Consider the following 6,388-nt stretch of genomic DNA (forward strand, 5'->3'; position numbering starts at 1 on the left):
AGTTTTGATGTGTGTGTGTGTGTGTCTGTGTGTGTGTTTGTGTGTGTGTTCATGCTACTAGAAAAAACATGTTGACTAACTCTACTTTTAGCTAGCTAGCCACCGGAGGACAACAACACAACGAGATGTAACAATTCAAATATTATCTTTCAATGACGTGTTTCTCTTCATGCGATGTGATAGGAGTGAAGCCAAATCCAAACTAGCTTCCCTTGACACTTTTTTTTGGTGCACCAGGACCATTCACAGTTAAGCTCACTCAGTTTAGCTCAATGCTGATTGGCTACTATTCTATACTTTTTTATCAAGGGAGGCCAAATGCTCGCTGGCTTCCCTTGCATTCAATGCTACGGGCTGCAACAGCGCCATACTCTTTATGACCAGACAGCATCAGACAGATGGCCTAGAGACAGGGGGGAGCTGTTTAACTCGCTCGGCTGCTTTCTCCGGTGAGATACATTCAGCCTCTTGCGAATTTAAGGAAAATTATGAAAATACAGAGAGACAAAACATAAATTATTTTATATGTTTTTGTCTTTTTCTCTTGGTAAATGTTTTGGGGAAGCCTGGCTTCCTTTGGCATCCATGAATGCACGCCACTGGTCAGCAGCAAGCAGTTTTGCAGTTACAATGGCGGGCCCCAGTGGCAATAAACTAATAAAACCAAAAACTGACCTTGACTTGGAAAAGTTCCAGTGTTGGATAGCCATAGCCAGCTAGCTAACATAGCGTCCCTCTCTGTTTGACCCAGGTGTTTGTGTAGGCTAAACTACTGTAGCAAACTGTATTCGCTAGCTAAGTAATTGAAAGTGAAAAAAATACAACTACATATAGCTAGTTCTCTCTTGCTTCTCCTTCATTTTTGAAGAAATTAATTTGTTCAAAACTGTTCAACTATTGTCTTTCTCTATTTGAGTCAACTACTCACCACATTTTATGAACTGCACTGCAGTGCTAGCTTGCTGTAGCGTATGCATTTAGTACTAGATTCATTCCCCCGATTATTTGATTGGGTGGACAACATCTCAGTTCATGCTGCAAGAGCGTTGATAGTTTGGAGGACGTTCTCCAGAAGTTGTCATAATTACTGTGTAAGTCTGTGGAAGGGGGTTAGAACCACACGCCTCCAAGGTTTTGTATTGAAGTCAATATACCCAGAGGAGGACGGAAACTAGCTGTCCTCTGGCTACACCATGGTGCTACCCTACAGAGTGCTGTTGAGGCTACTGTAGACCTTCATTGCAAAACAGTGTGTTTTAAACAATTATTTGGTGATGTGAATATATCTAAAAAGGATAACTATTTTTATATTTCACAATTTAAAAAAAAATGAAATTCAGTGAGGAGGAAGATCTTCCCCTTCCTCCTCTGAGGAGACTCCACTGGTCCAAACACACCAATACAGTCGTGAAGAAGCCACAACAAAGCCTCTTCCTCCTCAGAAGGCTGAAAAGATTTGTCATGGGCCCTCAGATCCTTAAAAGGTTCTACAGCTGCCATGGTCTAGGGCATGCAATAAAACGGAAAAAGATACTATGTGCTCTAAAAAAGGAAAAAGCAGACATTGCGCTATTACAAGAGACACACCTCTGTGATGCTGAACATGCCAAACTCCGCAGAGCTTGGGTGGGACAGGTGTATTTCTCATCTTTCAAATCAAACAGTAGAGGCACAGCCATACTTATCCATGAAAATGTTCCATTCATAATAAACAAAAACATATCTGATCCGGAGGGGAGATTTATTTTGATAACTGGGTCACTATATGGTCAACCAATTACTATATTAAACATATACGCCCCTAACACAGATACTCCTGCCTTCATGTCAAAAATTATAACCCTGTTCAATGAGCATTGTGTCTCCTTTGGTGTGGTGGCCGGAGATTTTAATTGTACCCTTAACCCAACCCTAGACAAATCATCTCAAGTCCCCACCACAAATCCTAGATCTGCAAAGATGTTGAACTCTCTTACTAAAGAGATGGGGCTGATAGATATCTGGAGAGAGAATAATAGCTCATCTATGGACTATACATACTACTCTAATGTCCATAACACCTACTCCCGTATAGATTACATTTTTATCCCAAAGAGTTTCATAAATTCAGCCACTTGTACAATCGGACCCATAGCACTTTCAGATCACGCCTTTGTCCACCTCAGCTTTGACCTCTGCAAAAACATCCCGAGGTCAAAGAGCTGGAAATTCAACACCTCCATGCTATCAAATGACGAGTTCCATACATTAGTAACTACATGGATAGACAACTACACACAAGACAATAAAGATTCCCCTGTTTCTCCGGCCACAATGTGGGACGCTGCTAAAGCCACACTAAGAGGTCATCTAATTGCATATGCTTCCTCTAAGAAAAAAGCAATGGAAGCACACAGGCTAGATCTTGAGAGGGAGCTGGAATGCTGTGAAAAAATACATAAACAATCCCTAGACAGCACTTCCTGGAGTCATCTTAAAGCAGCCAAAGCCAAACTGAATTTGGACTACACTCGGGAGATAAAAAAAAACGTTTTCTTTACTAAACAGAAATACCATGAGTATAGCAATAGGCCCAGTAGATTGCTTGCTTACCAATTAAAAAAGGAGCAGTCAGAGCGTACAATCATGGCTATCCGAACAGCAGAGGACGAGGTCACATATGACCCAAAAAAGATCAATTTAACTTTTCATGATTTTTACTGCAAACTATATACCTCTGAGAGAAAACACACGGAGGCAGAACTCCACTCTTTCCTAGAGGGAATCTCGCTACCTAAACTATCAGAGACCGACCAGGAAGATCTCAACTCCCCCTCACTCCTGAGGAGATCCTGGAGGCAATTACCTCCATGCCACCTAATAAGTCCCCAGGCCCAGATGGATTCCCCAGAGAGTTCTATAAAGCTTTTTGGCCCCAGCTCAGCCCTATCTTCATGCCAATGCTGGAGGATTTTTGCAAAAACGGAGTTCTCCCAGACTCAATGCACACAGCTCGCATTACAGTGTTGCTAAAAAAGGACAAGGACCCCTATCCTGCTCGTCCTTCCGGCCCATAAGCTTGTTGGATTTCGACTATAAAATAATTACCAAATTGCTCGCCATAAGACTAAACACTCTTCTTCCCAAAATAATAAAAGCGGACCAAACTGGATTTATTAGAGACAGATACTCTTCTGATAACATTCGCCGTCTTTTTGATATTATTGATCAAGTAAACGCACAAAAGACCCCTGTCCTGCTGGCTTCACTGGATGCTGAGAAGGCGTTTGACAGGATGGAGTGGAGCTTTCTGTTTTCAGTCTTAGAAAAGTTCAATATGGGCCCAAATTTTATTAAATGGATCAAATCACTATACTCTCATCCAAATGCCATGGTGACTACTAATGGACTGAACTCTGACAGATTCCCTCTGGAGCGGGGCACAAGACAAGGGTGCTCGCTGTCCCCACTGCTCTACTTGTTGGGGGCGGAGCCTCTGGCAGAGCTGATAAGGAGCAATCCAAGTATTATGGGTGTTTCGGCAGGTGGCCTGCAGCACAAGATTTCGCTTTACGCGGATGATGTCTTGCTCTACATATCCAACCCTGAGAAATCCCTCCCTCTCATTTTAGACACAATTGCCCAGTATGGCAAGTTCTCAGGTTATAAGATCAATTTTAACAAATCCACTGTCTGCCCTCTCAATATTACACTCACCAGCTCTATGAAGACACTTTGTCCTTTCCAATGGAAAACACAGGGGTTTCAATACCTCGGGATCTTCATAACACCAGATCTGAATAGCCTTTTTAAGGAAAATTATCTTCCACTCCTGGATCGAATCAAGAACAATCTCCAAACCTGGATCTCCATCCCAATTAGCTTAGTAGGAAGAATTCATGTAATCCGTATGAACGTCCTCCCTAGACTGAACTACTTATTTCAGATGCTCCCATGCTATCTCCCAGTTTCCTTCTTCAAAACAACTAACCAAAGCATCACCAAATTTATATGGGGCAATAAAAACCTAGGATCAAGTTTTCCACTTTATCAAAACCCGAATCTAAAGGTGGCCTTGCCCTTCCCTCCCTTCAATTGTACTACTGGTCTGCCCAAATCCGCAACATGCTAACATGGATCACAAACAGACAAGAGTCAACGTGGATTCAGATAGAAGCCCAATCCTGTGGTTCATTGCCCTTAAGCTCAATTATATTCATTAATAACTTTAGTGAAGTGGGCAACATAGCCAAATCCTTTGTGATTTACAGCACCCTACTAGCGTGGAGGGACTGTAAGAAATACCTGGGCATTTCCTCCCAAATATGTTCTCACTCGCCTATAGTAGGCAACCCAGACTTGCCAAAAGCCCTGAGGGATGCCAACTTTAATCTTTGGCATACTCTAGGAATCAGGACCTTTTCAGACCTATTTCATCAGAAAACCACTACACTGAAATCCTTTCAAGAGCTCTGCAGTGAATTCGACGTGCCAAGATCCCATTTTTTTTTAAATATCTTCAAATTAGACATGTAATTTCCTCATTTACCTCCAAGAGGAGGTTTAGAACTCAGTTGAACGAAGTTGAAACCCTTCTTGTCACAGCACAATCCATTAAAGGCTAAATATCTTGCATCTATAGACTCCTTTCTGAGAAAGGAAGCTCCTCCTTTACTCCTTTGAAAATAATCTGGGAAAAGGACCTTGGTCTGACTATTAGTGATGAGTTATGGGCGGAGGTTTGCGACAAGGTATACTGCTCCTCTACCAGTGTAAAAATGAAAGAATCTAATTACAAATTTTTGTACAAATTTTATTATACTCCTTTGAGACTCCATAGAATGAAAACAGATATGTCTCCTAACTGTAAAAGATGTACCTCTGAATGTGGAACCTATATGCATGTATTTTGGAGCTGTAGGGAGATTGCCAGATTCTGGCAATCTGTACATACCGCTGCACAGAAAATACTAGAGGTACAGTTTGATATGACCCCATGTATCTATCTTCTTAATGCCCAGCAGGACTTTGTTCTTGATCCTGACAGAGAAAATTTGCTTATGACTATTACATACTTTGCTAAGAAATGTATTCTTCTATTGTGGGCCTCTAATACCCCCCCCCTACATTTAAAATGTGGATTGACCAGATTGTTGACTTTCTTCCTCTTGAAAAGCTCACTTATGACCTCCACAAGAGACAGCCCAAGTTTGATAGACTCTGGTCCCCACTATTCAACTATATTTCAAACTGGACAGAGTGAACGGGGTGACTAGGGAAATGCGCAGATACATTTTGTGTAAGGTACTGTAAAACCTAAAAACGAATTATTGGCCCATCGTCTCAGCGAATGCTTGAAATAGCTGATAAGAACCTTGATAGTGCTGCTGCAAGTGGTATGGTTTTTTTTTTTTGTGTGTGTGTTTTTATTTTAATTTAGTTTTTGAGTACGTATGTGTGTGTGTATGTATATGTGCGTATGTATGTATGTATGTATGTATGTATATACATGTACCAAGGAAAATATATAGATTAAGAAAAATAAATGCTTTTATTTGACTTTATCATTCATTTTAATTGTATTTTAATTTTTTCAAATGTATTATTATTTTTTGACCTTTTCTTTTTTTAAAGCCTGTCACATCTGTGAATGTGGAATGTGTTTTGTTGGTTGATTGAAAAACAAGAACTTAATAAAACTTTAAATTGAAAAAATAAATAAAAGGTTCTACAGTTGCACCATAGAGAGCATCTTGACTGGCTGCATCACCGTCTGGTATGGCAACTGCTTGGCATCTGACCTCAAGGCACTACAGAGGGTAGTTGGCCAAATTCCCTGCTATTCAGGACCTCTATAACAGGCAGTGTCAGTGGAATGCCCTAAAATTGTTAAAGACTCCAGCCACCCAAGTCATAGACTGCTCTTTCTGCTACCGCACAGGAAGTGGTACCGGAGCGCCAAGTCTGGAACCAAAAGGCACCTGAACAGCTTCTACCCAAAGTCATAAGACTGCTGATCAGTTAATCTAATGGCTTCCTGGAATGTTTACATTGACCCCCTTTATTATTTAATTATTTATCTGAATGTTTTGCACTAACTTCCTTGCACTGGTTCTATGTACACTCACCTCTACCCACACACTCACACATACAGTACTACTCTGACACTCCAACACACACACACACACACACACACACACACACACACACACACACACCTACACTTAAACACACTACATAGGCTCACACACACACACACACACACACACACACACACACACACACACACACACACACACGCTACTGCTACTCTGTTTATTATATATCCTGATTGCCTAGTCACTAGTCACTTTTACCCCTACTTACATGTACTTACTGTATTACATCAACTACCTTAACAACCTCGTAC

This window comes from Oncorhynchus nerka, linkage group LG2, assembly GCF_034236695.1.
Source record: "Oncorhynchus nerka isolate Pitt River linkage group LG2, Oner_Uvic_2.0, whole genome shotgun sequence".
NCBI lineage: Eukaryota > Metazoa > Chordata > Actinopteri > Salmoniformes > Salmonidae > Oncorhynchus > Oncorhynchus nerka.